This window comes from Struthio camelus, chromosome 3, assembly GCF_040807025.1.
Source record: "Struthio camelus isolate bStrCam1 chromosome 3, bStrCam1.hap1, whole genome shotgun sequence".
NCBI lineage: Eukaryota > Metazoa > Chordata > Aves > Struthioniformes > Struthionidae > Struthio > Struthio camelus.
The window spans coordinates 26970938-26994253 of NC_090944.1; positions in this window are offsets into that span (position 1 = coordinate 26970938).

The window sequence follows — 23316 nt, forward strand, 5'->3', positions numbered from 1 at the left end:
TAGATGTAAAAAAATTCCTTTCCTGTTTACACTATCTATATACAGATGTACAATTCACTTTTTTGATCCCCAGCTGCTTGAATCATGGTATTGCTTAAGAATATAATTTTACATTAAATGCACATATATCTGATATATCTAATATATATATCCTTCTAGTTCTCATAATTGCGTAGGAAACGTTGAAAATGGAAAGTGAGTGCATCTTCAAAAAGTGGGAGGGCAAGTGAAGATCCATTATTTATTATTTAAAAAGATCACCAATATTTGGAATCCTTAAACTAATTCAGCAATCATATAGGATTGATTTAATCTCTATCAGTGTTAGCCATGAAGCACACGAAAGCCCATCAGCAGCTAGTGCACTTTTTACAGACTTTTTTTTATCCTTACCAGGGAATTCAGTCCTCTGTGATCTTGGGCTTCTCTTGCCTCAGCTTTCCACTTGTGAAACAGGGACAACAATCTTTTCTCTACCTCATATGAAGTGTTCTGTGGAAACATGCATGCAAGAATACTTGGATATTAGGGCAATGAAGCTGTGTAAACATTTCAGAGGATTGCAGATAGAACGATATGAATTTAAAGTATATTATATAAATGCTTTCTTCTTTGCGTTATAGTTTATTTTACTTTTTTTGTGTTTGCTTCCCTCTTTTATCTGTAATTTTGCTGAAGGGATATGTTTCTAATTAATGAGAAACTGTGTTTTCTGGTTGTGGCTCAGCATTTTAAGCCTTTGCTGTTGCTCTTACTATTGTTGTTCAGAGGCACACTACAGCCCCTTGGGGAAAGTCTAATCCTGACTTTAAATAGACAGTTCAAATAGAGTTCATTGTAGCTTAACTTGTTTTGGTCACTTCTGCATGAGAATGGCTTGGTGTGTATCAAGTACTGCAGTCCGCACTATAGTTAATACAGTGGCAACCTGAGCATGTTCTCGCCATGCAGGCATCAGCTCAGGCAGAAGGACATTCAAACAGCAGCACCCTCTCTCTCTCTCTGACTCTCTGTTTCTCATCCCATTTACTTATCTCTACGGCGTGTATGTTTGAAAGTATTAGTGGCATTGGGTGACTCAGGTTTGGGATGCACTGCTAAGAGAGTTTCTGTTTTCTGAAGGTTCTGCACCCTCCCCTTCTTTCCTGCTGAAAATCTAGGTTATGTGTTTTAACACACAACCTTCTGCTATCTAAGGGAACAGCAATGCCCAAACAATTCTTTATAGCTGTCCTCATCTTTAAAAAAAATCTGTCAAGGCTCATGCACTGCACATGAAACATGGACCGAACCTCATTTCATACTGCCCTGCACAAGGCCTGAGGCTGGGGCAGGTGACCCCATTGCTGCTCCGAGACCCTTGCAGCAGCCCAACTAGTCAGCCTGGCTGGCATCACTGCTGAAACACCTCCTGCCAGCCTGCATGCCCCTTAGTGTGGCCATCCACTCTGCAGACACTTCCCAGTGCAGTGGGTGATGTGAGCCACCTGGCCTCTTCTCAGATTTCCTTGCCTTCCACTCCAAATACATGCTCTGCCATAAACCCACGTCCCAGCTGTACGCCTCCATGCATGGAGTCTCCCAGCTTGGCAATAAGAGATGCATGGTACTTGTGAGATAGTCAAATTTTGCTATTAAATGCAATGAAGTAAACACGGTTTTTAATATTTCTTTCTTCTTATGGTAGAATTTGAGCAGGTAAGAGAGATTGCAATGTATTTTATTTTCTACTGAAAGTATTAATTTTAAAAAAAATTATACTCTCTGTAAGCCTTCCTCACGTACATGAAAGGACAAAGTGGTCCGACTGAAAAGTACTTCAGTGTTGAGAAAAAGCACTCCAATAGTACTGCATTTTAACACTGCTTAATGGGTTTACAACTATATTAACAGGAAAGCAGGAACAGGAAGTAGATGCAAAAGTACGTCCATGGAGTCATCCCTCTTGTTGATCATTAGGTATCAAGGTCCAGAAGATGAGCAGAAAGGGAGGGGATTTTATGACCTCGGATAGGTAGGAGCCACCAGCACAAAACTGATCATTCAAAATTTGTATTTTAAAACCAAAACAGCTGTGAATATGCTGGAAAGAATGAATACTTTAACACACACATTCTGCTCATAAAAACACTGACTCCTGCTTGCCAGCACTGCAATTTTATCTACATTAACAAAAAAAAAATTATGAATAAAAGTCAAACTGGCTATAGCAATAAATGAAAATGGTAATTCCATTTATTTTATTGCCAGGTACCCAATATGTTTTTGTTTTCACAAGGAAACAGCTGGCAACTGTGAAAAGTAACAACTACTATGTATATGATATCATAGCTTTCATAGGAAGAAGACAGAAGAAAGATTCTAAGATTCACCTGGCTGAGAAGAAACAGCTAAAATACACATTATAAAAATATAAAATAAAAATCAACAGTAATTTTTGTTCTCCCTCCTCTGTGGGGAGTAATTTTTCTGGTAATAGAGTCATTATTTCCAGTGTTCATTCTAAGATCTATTCTGTTGCCATTAGTCCTCATGAGTAATATCTATTCTATTAATAGCCTCACTGGTAAAGACTGGGGTCTTTAGTCCTGAGCCTATTCACTTTTCATGACAAAAAGCGTTGTTGATCAAAGAGATGATTTGATGGGTAAAATACTACTCACTTTAGTGGGTACTCACTCACTTTAAAGTGAGTACTACTCACTCTAGTGAGTAGCATATTGGAATTTGTTCATATTTATTAATCTTGTGTCCTTAGGTCGCTAAGTTTCATGACCTTGCTTCTGGGTTTTGATTGGATAACAAGGTATACTTTTAGCAAGACAGCTAGCAAGGATGAATATCAAATGCTACATAATTAAAGATACTGACATGCAAATAAATGTAGCATATTTGAATGAAAATTCTTAAAACTCACAGCCCCTCTCAAATCCTTTAAAAAGGGAGGATTAAAAAGAAGGTATGAAACAAAGACTTCAAGCAGTCCTGGAAGCTCTTTCTTCAAAGACATGTGGCATTTTGGACAGTCGCCTAAAGATCTGCCTTGGCCTTCGTCCATTTTCGCCACATCTTCACTTCTGAACTGGAAGTTCTTTGGAGCAGGGACCGTGTATTTGTGTGCCTCTGCCGTAACAAGGCCCTGACCATAGTATTTGTGTTTCTGTATAACTTACTTCATCCCCAGCAATAAGGCATATTGTAATGCTTTCTAAATACCCAGCAGGAAGCAATGCTGCAAGCACCTCCTGCCTATGTATTTCTGTTGAAGACAGGGCAGTTGTGACTGTTCTCTGGAAATAGCTATTATTCACCCTAGAACATATTCAGCCAACTTGTAGAACCCCAGATGTGTGTATTATCAAGAATAATATAATGAGAAGCAGTATCTTAAATAAATTCCTGGCTTTTAAGACCAGAGGGGTTGTAAGATTATATAGTCTGATTTCCTATACATTAGAGGCTATAATATTTTTCCCATAAAATTCCCTTTATTAAGCTTAGTCACTTCGTGTGGGCAAAGTATGTTTTCCATACTTAATCTTTTTCACGCCTCTATCAGCCAGATTTGCAACGCCAGGCTGATTTTTTATTTGAATATCTAATTTTGATGTTGAAAGTTGGACACCTAAACACTTTTGCAGCTATTTTCAACTATTGAAGTGCAGCAGGAGAATATTTGCAGAGCAAAACAGCTAGTGCTGAGGACCCAACATCTGTCATGTGCACATTTTGGGGGGTTTGCTCTGGACTAGCTCTAATCTGGTTGCAGTGAATGAATACTCACAGGCTGTTGGAGCATGAGGTGTCCTCCTGTACCACATCTTTCAGGTTTGTTTTATCTAAAAGGGGAGAAGGTTTTGTGCTCAGAGACTTCTCCACAACATGAACCACAGCGCAGTAAGTGCAGGTGATTTGCTTCAAAAACCCACTCCTGAAATGAAGGAGAAGGAAACTGACTGAAGTGAGGAGGTTTGAGGCCTGTATTCAGCAACATGTGTCTGTAAAAGGGACTTTAAAAGTAGGGGAAAAAGAAGCATGTTGCCAAGTTACCTAATGCCTGAGCCTCCTGTACTATTTTATATTGATATAATTGGATGCGAGCATAGAGTTTAATGACTGGAAAACATTTAAATATTAACCCAAACATCTTATGGCATGAAAGCAAGAATAATGAATGAATTGTTCTACTGGTGGAAAGGTAGTTTTACTTTTTTACTGTTGGACTATCTGTTTTCCAACAATAAAGAAGACTGGAACAACAAAACTGAGTGGAATGAGTTGTATGAATCCATAATCAATATTTAGGAAACATTTTAAAATCCTATATCTCTTAATGAGAGGGGCCAGTACAAAGTTAAAAAAAGAAAGATTAGTTCATGGAAATGCTTCAGGATCTGGACAAGCAATTAGATTGACATTTGCCAAAGTCAACAAAACGAATGGAACATCTTCCAAAACCAGCCACACAAATAGCAGCAAAACCAGAGAGTTGCTTCAACAGGAAAAAGTACGTTTAACTGCAAATGACTTATATCAGAAGGTTCTGGACCCCCTGACAATTTGTATATTCTTAACTGAAGTGAAAGAAATAGACTGTCAGATCTAGTCTACTCACAGAAATTGTATTCAACTATCTGTAGTGCTACAAGTAAAATGTTACACTCCCTCCTCCTCTACAGTTTGGGCACAAAATTAAGTTAAGGAGGTAAATCAAGTTGTCAGCCATAGGATGATAACCATAACTGCTCATAAATGTCTGTATCTGTTTTGGACAGGTTTATAGTTATGTAACGTGGCTTAATTTAAACTTCAGAGAAAGAGGCAAAATTGCATTAATGCTCATTTGGCCAGGCTGTGAGGACAGACAAAGTCACTGCAGTGTGTTTCATAGGCAGCAAAGCTTCTTTAACTCGGTCTTGCGCCTGCTCCCCTAGCTTAGAGGAAAATATCCTCATATAAAAATAGTTGTATGGGAGTAGCTTATTCCCACAGAATGGAAAAAAGCTAAACTTTGCTATTAAAAACACAAAGTTAAGAGATCTGACAACAGAGTACAAAGTCAATGAGAAGGAGAAATGGCAGTGGAAAAATGCAGGTGAGCCATGAGCTAGAGGAGACATTTGGGTCGTGCACATCCAGCAACGCAGGCTTGACAAGGGGTGGGATTTCAGGAAGACATTTGTGTGTTCCTGAGAGATGCCAATAATGTTTTAAGAGAGCCTCTTCTCTCAGGCAAGAAACTAGTAAATCAGTCAGTAAAATAGTCTCAGCATTTGAAGGAGACAGAGGCAAGTGAATGTGGAGCTCATAAGAAAAGCAATCCAAGTCCAAGTCGGGGAGAGCAGAGCCTTGCCCAGGCCCTGCAGCAATGCAGGCAGGTACTGGAGTGTGGGGAAAAGCAGCCGCCCGCCACCCAGCTCGGGCAGAAGAGAGCACAGACACCCAAACGGAGGGTGCTGGGGAACCTACAGTGAGGAAATCTGAGGAAAAGTGCCGGCATCAGGCTGTTCCAGGTCAAAGACTGTTCTGCTTCCTAAAAACCAAAGAACAGTTTGTATTTGCAGATATATAGCAATGTAGTGCCTGACATCATTCTGTAAAGAGCTTCCAAACAACCTCTTTAATAGCGCTGCAGGAACAGATGCTAACACAGCAGCATGTCTCCAAGCAGAGTTAGGAGGTAAGTTCCTGCTTTGCGCTCATCCTATATATTTCTCTATACTCATCTGTCCCCCACTGTGCCCCAAAATTCACACCCACACGTTTATACTATCTTTGTAAAATAAGAGTAAGATAGTACATTACTTTTGAGAGTATGAACACATTCACACACACGTACTTATTTTAAATGTTCAGCTTGATATTTTGTATCTGCAAGTATTTGACTTCTCTGACACCGTTGCCCAATTTAAGCCTTTATCTGAGCGCTTTGTCCTTTCTTTCAGCTTTTACTTACATCTAGATGAGAAATTAATTTTTAATCTTGAAGGTTAAAGCAATAACAAGAGAAAACATGTCAGCTTGATTGGAAAATATTCATGCTTGTATGATTTTGTTTTCCAAAAAAAAAAATACATGTACATATAAATACGTAAATACTATATAGTATAATATATATAGTATACTATTTGTATACTATATATACAAATAAATGAATTTTCAACTGTTCAAGAGTAACTCTCAATTTCTTTCATTTAAAATAACGCTTTTAATTCATTTTACTTCACTTTCAACAAACACTTGATTTACCAAAGGTGTCTGCATAGTTCTCCTGTTATAATCTTTCAGACATGTTTCTGACAACGTGAAGTTTGTAGGGAACGTAAATTGGGAGCCAATTTGTTCTGAGACCTTCATATTCTGGAAAAAAATTGATCATACTGCAAATTAACTAGCTACCTTTATTTGATCTGGCTCAATTATGAGACTGACTTGGAAAAGATTTGTATTTAGTAAATGGGGCTGCTTTGCCAGCTATGTCCAAACAAGCCCGTTCAGCAACTGGAAAATGGAAGTAAAACTCCACATGTAGATTATAAAAATACTAAAAAAGGCTAAGGAAGAAAACTTCTTGCAAGATAATGACTTGAAAGGTGAAGTTCAAATGAGATGGGAGGCCAACCCATAGTCAGTAATCAAGCTAATTTTCAATGGTGTTTTCTTTACAAAACACTTGCCTGAGCCTTCTGTAGCCTGTAAGACCAACTGTAACATCACAATAGTGTTTAGAAGATTGATTATATCTGGCCTAGCAGCTTGGTGAACAGTGCAGACGGGGCAGGGAGACTTAAGAGTAGCCTGGGAGTTCCTTAAGGCACGGAGGCTGGCAGAGCTTGGAAACGGGAGTGTTCATGCTGCAGCTCTTCATCGCTAGCTGTCTTTGCAGGCACAAGGATGCATTGGTGCTCTCAGGATGCTGGAGGTTGTTGTCGTAGGCATAGAGTTGATGAAGGTGCTAAGGTGTGATGCTGTTTCCTCCCTCCAGTCCTTCCCTCACTTTGGATCACATGCTCATGCTGGGTCATATGACAGCTGCCCATTTCCCGTCAAGAGCAGATCATGTGGCAGGGTAGTCCCAATTTTTAAGCTGAAAAGGAGCTACACTAACATGCTCATCCTCACCTCTGCACAGTGCTGTAGTTTCTCTCTGCCTAGCTGGCGCTCAGTTAAAACCTGCTATTTCTGGACTCAACATGGGAAGAAGCATTTCAGGCCTAATGGTACAGAGGTACCTCAGGTTGGCGTCCTTAAGCAAAAGTGAAATTTTCTTGGTATCTTTTGGTTCCGCTACCTACCCATAGGTAAATATTCAGCAAAAGCAAACACAAAAGCCTAACTAACTCCTCAAAATCCCTTCTCTTCCTCCTTCCAGCTCTTTGAAAACTCCAGACCTAGGCTATTCTAAAGGAAGGGATAGTACTGACAGAAGCATAGCCAAGAAACAGCCATGCCAAGAAGGGGCACGTCATAGCATACTGATTTTGTTGCAGCAGAATTAAAGGTACATAGCCCCTGAAATGTTTCAGGATGGCTGACAAAATACCCTCAGGAGATATCTCGGGTGGAGGGCAGGCCATGCAGAAGGTGCAAACATTCTGCCGCGAGTGTAAGGCACCTGCGTTTAGGCGCTCGTAGGAAAGTCTGACCTTGATGAGATGAGACGTGCTATAGGAAAAGTAAATGAGTCGAAAGCAGAGGAATCATATCTATATCCCGTATTTTCATTTTATTATAAATGTGGTTACCATGGCAGCAGCAAGTAGTTTGGGGGTTCTCTGCAGACTGATAGACTTCTTTTGAACTCTCCTCTTTTTTCCGCTGCCATATCTGCCCCCAGGAGGGCAGGCTGAAAACTCGTTCATTTTAGCTTCTGTGAGCAATATATTAGTAATGAGCACAACAGCAGCATAAAATGATGTAAAGCAATGTAAAGTCTCCCAGAAAGGATATTGCTATTACTTTTATCTTTTCTTCCAGAACAACCCTGCTCTTGAGCTCTCCAGTTTTCTTCAACAATGGAATTCTCTCTAGACTGCATCTCTTGGTACTGTCTCCTCTCCTCATGCTGTTCTTCTCCTTACTCATTTTTAGAGAAAGAAAATAAATCATATTCCTCAGCATCCACCCCTATCTCTAATGCATTCACATCATTCACCTATTTCTCTCATTTAACAGCCCTCTAGAGTAGATCACTCCCGCCTTCAGAACATCTGACATCCTCTTTATATCTCTGACAATTCCTTGTTCTCCTCCAGGACATCTGCCAGGCTCATCATTGGACACAACATAACACAGGACCTTCAACTTTCCTTAATAGAGTTGGGCTGAACTGGAATAAGGCAGGAAGAGAAAATCCCATACTGAGACCTGAACCCAGCTATGCCTGCATGAGCCCAGCTGCAGATGGGAGACACCAACGTCTTGGACTGAGGCATCCAACATTTTGGCCAGTCAGTAGGCTAAAACCGTGAGATGTGGGATGTGAATTCAAAAAATGAGTACTCCAGCACAAGAATCATCTGATCCCTGCTTGCCCTGCAGGAATATATTTTGTAGAGTAACATCCAAGTATTTTAGTTCAAGTTGCTTTTATATGAGGGTAAGTCAAGAAACTAAAAAAACAGAAGTAAATTGTGGCAGAGTCTGTTTTCTTTTTGGCTACATCTTAACTGACTACAAGATAATAGAATAGTCAAGATAATAAAATGAAAGAGAGCTTGAGAGGCCTTCTCTTTCATTCCCTGGTCCCGAAGGAGAATCAATATTTCTAAACCATTCTTGAAAAATGTTTGACTAGTCTGATCTTTGCTATGACTGCCTGGCTATTCTCCTAACAGCACCTATGGTCTCTAGGAAATTGTAGTGAGGTTCTAGGTAACTGAAAGAAAAGAACAAAGTAAGAAAGTCAGAATATACTGAAGACATTTCAGAGTGGCCAAGCATTTCATTTATTTAGGATTAGAACTCTTTTTTCATGGTATTTTCAATGGATTTATTGATTAACAAGTATGACATGTTAAGTTCACAGTGCTACCCTGCCTTATGCTAGATTGTGACTTTTCTCCTATAAACAGGCCTAATAGGGATTACCTGCTGTTCCAGAAAAATTAGCTTTTCCAGCTAAACCCACTCAGGAAAGCACTGTTCCTTTCTTTTCAAAGAGTCGTTTTTGAATTGGATCATTTTATTTATTTGGTTTATAAATGAGTGACACTTTATAAATTATGTCAGCAGAGGGGGTGGGAAGTAAACTGCAGTTTGGAATTAGCAGTAAGTGGCCAGTGGCTGGGACTACAAAAAGCCAGCCTTCCAAAAGAGCAGCCTAAACACATGTGTGAGTTTACAGCTCCCAAGCAACCGGACACTGACTTCTAGCTGAGATTGTATTGTGCAGTAGAGGAGGGATGACTAACTCAATTTTTAAAGCCATGCAAGCTACTTCCAAAGTGGAGTACACTACCTCCCTCCCGCTGCACGTGAACACTTATCCGGCAGTTAGTGAAGATCACTCTCTGTACTACTGAGTGCTAATTTCTCTCTACACACATCCTCAGAATCCAGCCATTATTAAATAACTGTAGATTGATAACTTATTGCTGAGGACTCAAGCATTGTAGTTCTCAACATGTTTAAGGGGGAAAAAAAAGCATAAAAAGTGAATCGACTCTCCTGGGTTCTCCCTCCTCAGTTAACAATGTCATATTTTCAGGAAAAGGAAATGTGGTATTTACAGACTCAATTAAATCAGAACAGTTGGAATTCTTCAGGAAGGTTGTAGGTAGTTTTGAGGCTGAGGCTGAAACTTGTTTTGAGATACAGCTTTGTACTCCAAGGAATACCCACAATGCTATTTTACAGTATACTGAAGGTAAGGACCTAAATGTTGCTCGCAGATAGCTATAGCTGGAAGACTTGCAGTGCTTCTTGATATTATATGGACTTTGTGTGTCACAGTAAATGATTTACAGCTGTTGCATGAGCAGTACATGCTCACTACATTGTCTTTCCGTGATCAAAATAATTTTGCCTCACAGTCTGGAAGCTCACAAAGTATTTCCACATGTTTGGAAAAAGGTTCTGTGCGTGCAGTTCAGATATCCCCTAGTGTTGTGCTCCTCTGCTGCTCTAGCTGGAATTCTGGGTTCGTGGTCAACTGAAGACATTTCTGTCAAACTGCTTGTACATGTATTAATGTAATTGCTATGATGTATAGCTGTCTCCAATATGCTGGCTGTCAGGCTATGGAGCTTGAGATATTTGTCCCTTTCTGACTTCTTTCTGTCTAAATCTCATCCTTCCTCATCTTCATCTTTCCTCCTTTCTCTCTAGAGAAGGCCTTTGAAAATGAAAACTTTTTAGGTCTTTTTAATCCTGTGGCAATCTGTTATACATGCCCTTAATGAAAGCATCTATCCTTTTGGATGCTACAAAGACATGGCAACCAGTATTTCAAAAAGTGTTAGTTAGCATCCGGCCAATAGCAATATGTCTGTAGTTCCGAGTGACCTCTTGCCGAGCTTGGAACTAAAATGACTTATATTATTCCTCTCCATATATATTCTTGATCCACTGATGCAAGGGAAAGGCAAGGATTTAACTTTGCGAAAGACCTTGAAAATGAAAGGCGAAATAGCAGCTACTCACCTAATGTTTGCTTCGGCAGGCTTGTGGTAGAGCTGACATTTACTAGATGGGATAAAGCGAGGGGCAGAAGTTGTGGGCTGATATTTGAACACTGCCTCTAATTTTGAAACCTGATATAGCCCTTATTCTGTTTCTAGAGTGCTGGGAAGTGTTCTGTGGATGTTGTGAGTGAACTGTGATTTTTATATATTAAACATTTATTGTATTGCTCTCTGTGTCTGCAAGAAGCTGGATCAATGATTTAAGTTAACCTCTCCACATCTATGTTTCTATAGACTGCTTTATTTTTCCTTTGGAGCAGATTCCTGTGCCATGGTTCCAAATGGGGACGAATTCTGCTAAAAAGATGCATCAGGAAAAATAAAATGCTAATGTGCAGGGATAGTGTCCTTCTAACAGAGAAAAGGAACCATGGGCAATATCAATCATATGAAAAAACATATTGTTCTGTGAACTTTTGCACAAAATGAGAGTCTTATCTTTTGTTTTATTTATTCTGAAAAAATGCAGATTAGGATAAAGTTGAGTCATCTGCCTTTGACTCAGCCTCAGGTTTGTCTTTCTCTGAGTCTCCTAGGACAAAGAGATCACATAGCTTGATATCGCCATTGTCCTGAACGTCGCTGGTGGAGGCTGCACGATGGTATTCATTAAGCACCATAGTGGGATCTCTCAGAAGCATGCAGTAGATCTCACGAATATCCCCTTATTGTTCAGTCACCGGCCCTTTCCTATAGAAAGGGACTTCCTTCTGTCCGTTTTCCCCTCTACTCCTTCATTCAGGCTGATAGACATGCATATGTTGTCTGCTGGCTGGAATTCAGCTGCGTCTGTAAGCGCTTCTCATCCCAGCAGGCTGTGATGTCAAGGACCTCAGCATGAGACCATGCTGATGTACAATGCATGAGTGATCAATCAACAACCAGGAGTATGACGGGATGCACGAACTTCATGCGAGCTGGAGCCACAAAGGACAGCGCATGGCTCTGTGCCAGCATTTAAATGAGACTGTTACATCCGGTCAGGATGACCCTGAAACAGTAGCAGGAACACAGGCAGACAGACAGACAACCCAGTTATCTAGCAAAGGAGTGTAAGGTGTCAGCAGAAGGACTTGACAGATGCGTACTTGCTCCTTCGGAGTGGGGTTTCATATCTGTAGGTATCAGTTTCGTTGTGGGTAAACACATTCGGCATCTCAGAAACCTCATTCCAAAGACAATTCAGATGCCAGCCGAGTCACAACAGACATTGGTTTTGGGAGAGAGGCAGCTTAATGTGAAATACATCCAGTTAACCTTTCAACAAGTACCAAATATAGGCGAGTCTTTAAATATAGTTCATAGCCACCTTCTACAGATAAAAACACAAAGCTGAGCTCCAGAACATTGTTGCTGTAGATGACAATAAGATGTTTAACCTTCCAGAAGAGGTCAAATATGCATCAGAATTAGAGCATCCTAGGAGAAGTTGAAGATTATTATTTTCATGATGAAGTCTCCGTTTTTCCGCTAGCTCTAATCGTGCCTATATGCCTCTTTGTGAAAAAATAAAATCAAAAAAAAAAAAACTAGATGAAATAACAAGAAAACTAGCCACAGACCAGGTTTACTGTCTTTACTGCTAATGGTAACACCAATATTTGAAAACTTGTAAGTATCTCTCCTTTACCTTGTTCTTGAACTTCAGTGATCTTCTGATAATTTCTAAATCCTGTTAGCACTTTCCCCTGGACTCAGTAAGACATCCCTGTCCGGATCTCTCCTGTATCAGCAATCTCAGACAGCTGGCAGCTGCATAACGGAAAGGAAATGAAATTTTCCTGTTAGCAGCCTACTCCAATTCAAGGAAACAGGGACAGACACAGAATCTATCTGCAGTACTCTTAGAGCTTCTAATACACTAGAAGTGTTTTCTTAAAGAGAATGGTTTAATGTGGATCTTAGTGCAAGGGTGAAAACATAATTTAAATCATGTAAATGGACACAGAGTATATTCATTTTGGCTGCTTTTGCAAATTTTTGGTGTTCTTGTCTCTATTGCTAGCTGTGAAGAAACAGGAAAAGGATGCGTTTTCAAAAGTTCAGGTGCTACAGAAATCATCTGTAAGACTAAATCTTCAAAAGCAACATTTCTGGAGTATTCTTGTATGTTTCAGAAACAAACAAAAAAACAATCTCTCAATAGTAGGATGAAACCTTAGGTAATAAACTTTGAATAGTTCAATTAAACTATAAATCAATGATAATTTGAAGTCATTTGTAACAAAATGAAAAGTTTCACATTGTTGTTTAAATTAAAAAGTACGTAGGAGAGGAATGATATAGACATATAAATCAAATAAAGTGGAGAACTAGCTTTTTGGAGTGCACGGATAATTAATAAAATTAGAAATATTTATGCAACCAGGTCTAGTGTGAACTTCACTGAGGAAAACACTATCTACTTCCAAAGGAATGATTTCTTTCCTATCTATTTAATCTATCCTGGGTTAAAACATTCCCACTTAAGACTGGGTCATGACCCTGAATGTATTTGGAAACATATAGTGCTGGAATATCTCATTCAAACTTCATGGAGGTACAATAAATTTACTCTAGAACAAATGATATCAAGGCCACTGATGATTGTTAAAGTCCATTGATAATGTAAATTCCAATGATAAATGTGATGCTGTGATTACACCACTCCTGATAGCCTAACCCTTGATACAAATAAAAATTGAGTTACAAACAAAATGGAGCATGGCTTAGATGTGGATTTGAATGTAGATGCTGTGCTACATATCTGCCCACTGGAAATATTTTCAGGATCTAATACTCGTTAAAAGATATTCCTTACCCACAACCATTTAGTCTAAAGGTAAATCAACTCAAAAAAATGGCAATCATCTATAAGGAAGCAGAAGGAGAAGAGAAAATCATTTGATTTTAACATGCTTCCTTTCTTACAGTTATTTAATAATCCTTCAAACAATTCTCCATTACTGTTTTCAGTTTATACGTAAGACATCACCAGCTCACCCTAGCACATTTTTCAAGGTAACATTTTAAGGAGCTAAAATCTTTTCGCTGTTAAAATTCCTCCCAGTCCAATCTTCCACACCCTTCAGTTAGCCTTAAAAATCCTCATTCTGAAGGACTGCACTCTTACACAGATTTCACCCATTAGCTGTACCTTTTTCTTACCATCTTTCTTCCTGCTGATATGGAGGCTTTAGGCTCTGCTAAGGGCCTGCATAATCTTGTCTTCTGAGGCTTCTGCCTTCTCCGTGAATGACAGAAGTAGCGAGGAAGCCAAATAAGATCCTGAATTTCTCCTAAGATTGAAGATGTAGAAAGCGTTCAGTAATCCAGCATCTATTCTGAAGTTACCTTTGTCCTGGAGCTGTGAAACTGTACTGCTGTTCTGCCATCTGCTTGAAGGTCCAGGAGGAGGCAAGGGGGCTCCTTCCCTGGTCTGCGTGATTAAGATTGTGTGTATGTGTTTGTACGCAGTGGGAAACAAAAATATGATTGCGCACTTTGTGCTGTGCTTGGGCAGTGCCGTGTGTGATAAGTTAGAGAGGAGGACATGGCTCATTTCACCTGCTTACATCCAGACAAAGCACCATGAATGAATAAGAAAAAAGGTTGCACAGTTATTAACATACAAATAGGATCAACGCATCATGTGCAGTTCACACAGAAATCACACTCAGTTCTGATTTTATATTGGCAGGTGACCAAAGCTCAGTTTAATTCACCACTCAGCTCTGAAGGACTTCTGGTTTGCTCAGTAGGATTGATACAGACCACTGCACCCTCAGCAGGTGTCCAGCCCTGGAGTGAGGCATAAGGCCTTCAGGCAGGTTACCAAGCTTCAGCCCAGAAAGATTAGTGGTCATTTCTGAACCTCCTGATGACCTTTTTTTCTATATCAATAGGCATAGCCTGTTTCAGCTTCACTGCTAAAGATTCTGTCAGCACATGCTGCCTACGCATGTGGTGACTGTGCAAAACGTCCTTGTAAAGGTGCAAACCTTTCGAACTGACCCTGTCTGTGACTGTTTACTCTGAGCCAGACAACGAATGAGTATTGGAAAGCATTTAGGATACTCTACATGAAGTTACACCTATATAGGGAATGTGCCCTGAAGAAGTGTCATCTAAGCAAGAGAAATGAAGTATTAACTTGCCCCGCGTATTAAGTCTTTCGTAAAGGAGGAACTGATTAACTGAGAGACCCCAGCCTTGATTTCCAAAGGGTCTTGACCATAAACCTTTATTTATCAGAAAAAACAATCCATGGCTTCCAATCCACTCACAATGTGCAGAACAGGGTTTAGTTCCCTCTCCTGCCAAAGGAAAGGGATTTTAAGCTTGCAGAGCTTACTGCTTTAGTCAAAAATCTCATTTGTAGGTCTTATTGGACCATATGTATAGATTGCTGTACTCTAGAGTTAAATGGTTCTAAAATTTCCTTAAAGCAGATGCTTAAACATTTAGGGAACTAAACTGGTAATTCTGGTAACTGACACTAGAGTCAGAAATCTGAGCTTTTGTAGCTGCAATGCCTGCAGTGTCAACTCTAAGGGACTCAGCAGAGTTTGCCTTGCAGGCCAGACATGGAGTGGCTGTTTATGAAAACGTTCTCAAACTGGATTTAAACTAGCTAGATCCTGTATCAGTCATAGAGTAGCGATGGCAGAAAAGGGCTTCATGCCCATCTAGGACACTGATTAAACATTTAGGAGGCTGGAGACTGGTCTATGCTGCAGCTAATTCTCGAAGCTGCTGGTTTAAAACTGTTGCAGGTCTGTCAATAAATCTGTGATTATAAATGGATTCTGCAGTTCTTACAGACAGTAGCATTTTAACCCAGCAGCAGGTGAATTGATTTCCGTAGGACTACTGAGAAAGTTACAGTCCGGCTTGCAGTAAGTGAGGGTAGGACGTGGCGCCACAGACTTGAAGACAGAATTGTAGATGGTGGGTGGCATCTCTGTATTATTTTTAACTGAAAGGAAAAAAGGAAAAGAAGGAAGGTCTGACTTCCAGTTTTTCTGTTCTCTTTCTGTCCTTTACAGTTGAATCACCTTTACTTTTTTCATGCGCTGATTTACTTTTCATGGGTGCAGCTGCTGAACTGGAGTGTGAGAGCCCTGTCTCCTACCGACTGGCTCTCCCCTTACAAAGCACTGGGTGAGCAGGCTGGATCTGCATCCTCTCCCGCTTGCTGGCTGGCCTCACCCAGGGAGGGGCTTAGAGCAGAATAAAATGGAAAGACTTTCTCCCTTACATGGCTGACAGCATTGACAATCTGGCCCTATATTTAAGGAAACACAAGGCATTCAGTTGTATGTCATTTTGATGTTTCTGAAGAGCAACTCTCTGGAGATGAAATAGTAATCGTCACCAGAGCTACAGATTAGCAACTGGTATAAAAAATAGGCATATCATTAAGCTTACATACTCCCTTGCTATCTCACCACTTCTCATTCAATCCTTGTGCGCAAACAGAAGAAGGGAATCCTGCATGGTTACACTGCCGAGTTTGCATATAATCAGGTGCCAAAGACTGCCTTACTTAGACCTTTTGTTCAGCTAAGGTCCCTACTGGATTTTTTTTCCCTAAGATTTGTGCTTTCACCCTTGGATAATAATATAACAAATAGCTCTTTGTCTCTTTAGGTTTGTTCATATAACTTGTATTAATATATTGACAATGTAATAAAAGTGACGTACAAAGAATCCTCTTGTCTTCACCAACTACAGCAAGCCTTGTGGCAATTATTGCTGATTTTAAGCACAATCTGAGGCTGCAGTGGATAAATGTGAAAAAATGCGATTTTGAAACTCAACTGCAGGAACTATATAAATATCAGTTTAGACTTAGGAGGCTTTTCTTCATCTTCAGTAAAGCTCTTTTTATTAGATGATCTCATGGTTAAAATGAACATTTTAAAGATATTTTGAATACATCAGTGACATCAGTGATGTCATCTTAAAAAAAACCCAAAAATTTATTGACTTCTAGCAAGGTTTTCACTGGAGTTTGCACAGACTGATTGTAAATATAGTATACTTGAATGCTAGCAGGTAGCTTCAAACATTCCCAATGAAAAAGCTGATGTTAAATGTGATTTTTATTTATTTCTGTGTGTGGGAACTTCAGCCTGGATCCTGACGGCAGTCATATGCTTTAAATCTACCAGAGTCATGTTGTGCTGCTAGCCAAAATCCAGGGTCCTTTATGCTGCTCCAATTAAGAAGAAAAATTGATGATAGAGTCAGAGCCTAGTATTTTCTGCCCTCAAAGATTGCAGAGTCTTGTCTCCCTGGGAATATGTGAGTTTACTGCACAGCACAAGGTATTCCTTCCACCATCTGATACAAAAACTCTCTCCTTTTCTCACTCTCTCTTTTTTTCAGTCATATTCTAAGCTTGATCCAGGTTTTGCCTGAATCTTCCTTTCTCATATCTTTACTGTATTTTTCACTTAACACATAAATACTCCTACTCGACCGTACTCAATGAAAGTGCCTTTCCAAATAGGTCAAGTTTCTAAGCATATTCACATATGCCTCTAATTCAGGTGATGATGTACACTTGTATTTTTGGCTTCAGGATTACTTTTGCTTCTCAGAAGTAAATGAAATCAGAGAGGACTGCTACTCTAATCAACTCCAGCTTACCACAAAGTGATAGCTGGTAGGGAAAAGCTCTGCAAAACTGGCTCCAAAGTTTCCGTGAAAGAAAAACAAAACAAAACCTCCCAAAACAACAAAAAAATCAGCTAAGCCTTAAGAAATCAAAGGACAATCGTGTTGATATGTACGTATTCCATTGTGTGTACATGTTTGTGTTCCATTTTAATGAACAAGCCTTGGAGTCTGGAGGTGTAAGCTCTATTTCTCGTACTTATCTGTACCACAAAAGTATTGTGAAACTTAGTTACTGCTCTGAAATGTTTTCAGATCCAGAAATGTAAATTCATACCTGTAGAAGAAGAAACATGTAAGGGGTAAAATCTCCATTTTACTGAAAATGTCACCTCCTTTGTTACTGTGATGGTTAAAGATATTTCTGGCAAAGGATGAGAACAGAACTTGGCTAATAATCGGTGCTCCTCTGTGCGAGGCATGTGAAGAGCTTAACGGGATTAGCAGCCTTTAGGGTTAGTGGGCGCTTCTGGAATTCCAGTTTTTGTGTATTGCCTCCCAGGCACAACTGCTGTGAGGCAGGATTATTACCAAAGGCAATTTTTATAAAAAGTTAGCTTATACAACTGGTATTTGTATATTAGGCACCTATAAAAATGGCTTTTTTCTTTTTGTGAGAGAGGGAGGTGTGGTGAGAAAAGATATATATGTGTTATCTGGAAGCTTTATATCATTTAAAATAAGTTATATCACTGAACTTAGTAGTTATTTCTTTTATACTGTTTGACCTGTTTCTTCTTCTTTTTTTTTTAATCTGTTAAGGGACCTTTTATTTATAAAGAATTTGCCTCAGGAAGAAAGGTGTTTACTCTACCTTAAAATATATATATAAATACTACAAAAAGTTGTACAAGTTCACTTTTTTCCTCTTTATATTAGCATCATTCGGGGATAACGAACTGAACTTGCCAGTTTCACGTCAACCTTAAATTACAGCTCTAAAACATTTCACTGATCATTATAAAACTATATGCATCACAGGTAGATCTGTACATTCCAATAAAAACAGAATAAAACCAAAAAATAAGTTTCGAGGTAAATATGAATATTATAAGGAGACCAAAATTTATTACTAGAACAGACAACTTTTCATTTTAAGTTAATTTCATTCTTCAGTATTCAGGATGGACCCTCTCTCTTTTTTTTTCAAAATATTAAGAGTTTCAACAAAAGTCTTTAGAAAAAATAGAAACAATTAAAAATATTAATGAGCTCTGCTTATCAATCACTAAAAGCTTTTAATTAGAGTAAGATTTTGTTTTAAATCAAACAGCAAGTTCTTTGAAACTTCAGTTGGAAGTGGCTGCGCTCGACCGTCATTTAATATGAACTCACGTAAACAGCTTCATCCTGAAAAACATTTCAGGACGTGGTCCACAAGCCTCGTGAATCCCTAAGTCGTTACCTATTCACCAAAAGGCCCGGAGCCCCTCGAGCTGCAGTGGCCCCTGGAAAGAGGCACAGCCATCCACGTTGCAGGGTGGCCAGCCGCAAGGCGTTCCCAGTTGACACCGCTCGTCCCTGGCGGGGAGTTAAATATGTGCCGGATCCGCGGTGGGACCCATTAACCTGTGGGTGCCCGGCAGGGCAACAAGGCCTGGTGTGCAACCCCATAAGTCCATTAAGGGCTTCTTCACTCACTTCTCCTGGGGTCGTCCAACTTTCCAGGCAATATTTAGGTATTTCCTGAGCAAGACGTGACTCCTCTGGAAAGAGAAAGTCGCACATTCACGTTCCCAGACCGTGGTGGGCCCAGAGACTGGGCTCCTGACAGCAGTTTGAGAGAAAGCACCTGCTATTTTTGATTAGTATGTCAGCTCTTAGAGCTGTACTTTACTTAATTAATTTTGGCAGCTAACAGAAATGACTACATTAAAAAGGCGGAAAATCAACATACCGTTTCTGCAAAAGTATTGACTGATTAGTATGGGTAGATGAGTTGCATAGTGAACTCAGCTTCAGGGAGGAAATACTAGCTGCCTGCTGTATTTCTTCATTCAAACCAAAATCCTAGCTGAGATTTATGCACTCTCTCTGAAAGAAATAAAGGTAAGCATTTTATCTCTTTATCTGTTTAAAGATTTCTAGGGGCTTCTTGAGATGAGAACAAATGAAATTACAATGCCTTAAATTAATGAAACCAAAAAGGTCCTGAGTGCATTTTGCATAGGACAATTACTTGGAGAAGCAAGTAGATAGCACACCAGATTTTATAAAATTTTATATTCCAAATATAGAACAGGTAGTTATTATCTGAGTCAAAATTGTCCAGGGTACATAGAAGGCTTCAGTGATTATTTCCCTATGTTTTGCTGTCGAATAAACCTCTTTGTCAAACAGTTTCTTCACAAACAGGTTTCTCGTTGTTATTAATGGCACGTGGCTATTAAGAGCCTCACCATGTGAAGAACTAAATGTTCCCATTGAATCCAGAGTGCAACCAGGTCACAGGTTGGTTTCAGTAGTTTGGTAATATTTTATCATACTATTAATTCCCTGCTATTAATGATAACTTTTTGCACTACATCCCAATGTGAACTTGGATGGTTTGTTTAACATTTGTAAAAGCATGAAATTAATGTGAGTGAGTGCTTGGCAGGGAGAGCTCTGTCAGCAACGCAGAGTTTACTTGTAACATTTAAAATATTGTTTCCTTTTTTTTTAAAGAGAGAGGTTTTGGGTCTTGTTGTCAGTAAATTTCTTATTTTTTTGTTCTTCTAGTTTGGTCACTGAAGGAGGTTATCACAGAAGAGTTTAGGTTGTCATTTTCGATGTTAGGTTTTATATCGTGATATAATGTATCTTTTACATCTCAATGCCAATGTCTGATTTTACAATTGTTTCTTTCAAATTTTGGGTGAAGATGCAGCTGGCTTGAATATAAAAAGCTGTCACTGCGAAAATATAACTCATCTTTGGGTGTTCGTCTTTGCAAAACAGCTAATTAGGAAATCACTGTGCATTAAAAAGTCCTAAAATTTTGCCAAGGGTGAACGGTAAGGGCTGTTGAGAAGGTGAAAGAAGGGACCTCCTCCAGATAAAGGAGGTCATCTGGTCCAACACTGTTCACAGCAGGGCCAAAGTCAAAGTTAGATGAGGTTGCTCAGGGCCTTGTCTTCTTAAGTTCTGCAAATCTCCGGAATGGAGATAGTATAGCCTCTCTGGACATCCTGCTCCTGTGCTTAGCCACCTTCATCAGGAAAATTTTCTTCCTTATGTCCACTTTGACTATCCTTTGCTACAACTTGTGATTGTTGTTTCTTATGCTTTTGTTGTAGATCGCTGCGAACAATCTCGCGATCTTTTCTATACTTTTACTTAATTGAAGACGGCAGTTAAATCCCTCCTTCCGCTTTCCTTTCTAGGCAAAGTAAGCCTGGTGCCCTCAACCCCTCCTTGTATATCATACGTTACGGCCCCTTAACCATCTGAGTGGCCCAGTTTAACTACCTAAATGAATGCTACATAGCAGAAAAATGATTGCAAGCCTAAGCACTATGAGATGTGCCTGAGTACAGAAGTGCTTGTGAAACGATACCTCTGAAAGGTATCCAGCAGACTCCAAATTCAACAAAAGAGCACAGGGCTGAACACAAAAAGGTCTAAATTCAGTATCCTATGCATTCCATGTAGTGCCGTGATTTATACTAGCTAAGAATTCAGATATAGAAAAATTTGATGCAAATATTGCAGGCACTTATATCTTAATTAGCTATTTTCCTGCCCGGCACTGGGACATGAGGAGCTGACAAACTGATCTTCTAGTACTGCACTGAGTTCCAAGCAGGTTTTGTGGAAAATCCAAAAGATAGGCATGAAGGGGACAGGACTACCGAATACTTTCTGTCCCATCCCGCCCCTTTCCCACTGATGTGTTGGTTAATTCTGTTCAGACCAGCAGAAAACAAATTTGTTTTTAGGGATGCAAGTTGCTAAGAAGAACATTTTGTAAATCTAGGAACTAAGAGACAGGAAAGGGAAAACTAGGAAGAAAGCACAAAGCTATGTATCTGTGACAGTGGCTGGATTCAAGTATTGCTGTCAGCAGTAGAAAGTAAAAACTGGCCTGGAGTAGAAATGATAAAGAGAAATAATTCGTTTTTTTAAGACCGAAGGAAAGGGATATGGTGCAGTTGCAGTCTGCAGAGGTCCTAGAGGACTTATGAAAATGCAGTGAATACATGCACTTTTAGTTAGAAATCTGTGCACAGTGTAGCAAAACTTGGACTTTTCACATCGCATTTTTTTTCAAGTAGCATACAGCTGCAGTGCTCCTTTTTTTTTCTACTACTATTATTATTGTAGAGCTGAAAAGTCTCAGACTTGAATCAGTACATCGTTGTCCTGGTCACTATACTGATATGAAGTTAATGAAGATCCCTGCCCTTGTAAGTTCACAATAGATGATATAAGTGCATGGAGGAATTGTAAGGAAAAATAAAAAAAGAAAATAGCAGTGGTCTCGGCATATGAGAAATCTGTCAATTATCCAAGTTTGTTTTATTTTTTTAGGACATTAGGAAAAAGGAGATTAAAAAATGGAGTTTACAGTTACAAACCTCAAACATGAGGGGAAACAACAGAAAAAGCACAGGACAGGTTCCTTTCAAAATATAACAAGAGGTACAGCTGGTATAACAGGCCCAGCAGAGTGAACACTAGATATGAATGAGCTTCAAGATTTGTTAGGAATGCTGCGGAAAATGCACAATGAATTCAGGCTTCTTTATGTTTGATGCCATAAACAAGGAGGAGTCACTGGAGAAATTCAAAAAGAGGAGTGCCATGATGAAAAGGGTAGATTAAAAATGCCTGGTATTGTATAACACTTTCAGCTGCGCAAATGGACAGGAAAGGGCTGCATTTGAGAAATATTCAGTAGTAGTAGTAGAGAGAAAAAGAATAAAACTTGCAATCAAAAGTAGCATTTAATCAAATATATGCGATTAGCCATTCTCAGTTTTGTTGGGATGCATTTTCATTGCTTTTATTGTTTCAAAAATACCCTGTGTGTTTTGACAAGTAAATGAATGCAGATAGATAGAAAATCAGGTCTTCTATTTTACACTGTATTAAGTCTGTTGAACATGATGCTTTTAAAATTGAAATGGGCAACTGATGGTGTAGAGGGAAAAAGAAAAACTGAAAAAGGTTTACGCCTCAAGCTCCTACCCCTGCGTTATTCCGTTTGCTGTGAACATAAATACTGTTCTAGTAACAAGCACATCAGACATTTCAAACTAACCCACCTAGGTTCATTATATATCAGACCAGCTTTTTACTTGGAGATTTTCTACTCAAATCTGAACAAAGTTCTTAGCTAGTGAAACCTGAACACATCCTAGCCTCATACTGACAGCTAAAAAAAAAGCAGAGGAAGTGATTTAATTTGGTCTATATATGGGATCAGCCTGATCACAGTCATGAAATTTTTGCGACGATCTTTCTGGGATAGCAAATGCTAGAGGTGGAAGGATAATTATTTGCAAATCCAATGGTAGAGTCTTCTACGTTTAATCACAGGAGCACAGAAGAATAAATGATGTCAGAAGTATGTTATTATTTTTAACAACACTCTAAGGTTCTGAAATGGATAACGGCTACATGTTGGGGAACTTCAAGGCAAAAACACACATTCCTGCCCCAAAGAGCAGTAAGAGAGTGACAGAGCAGCCACACATTGTGCTGAGGCCGAGTCTTTACATTTACATCTTTACATTTATTCTCTGAGAAAAGCTAGAAGTTATAATGTTGCTTGGGAACCTTGGAATTGAGAAGGCTGGAGGGGAGGAGAGCAGTAGCCAAACAGGGAACAAAACCAGACTGGAGAAAGAAGGGAGGATGGCATTGTGAGGAAGAGGAGCTGGTGGTGGGAAGGGAACACAGACCCCACGGACTGAGGGCAATGGCGTGCTGGACCCGCGCCCCAGGGCACGGCACCTGCACCCACACCCCCAAAGTCCTTTAA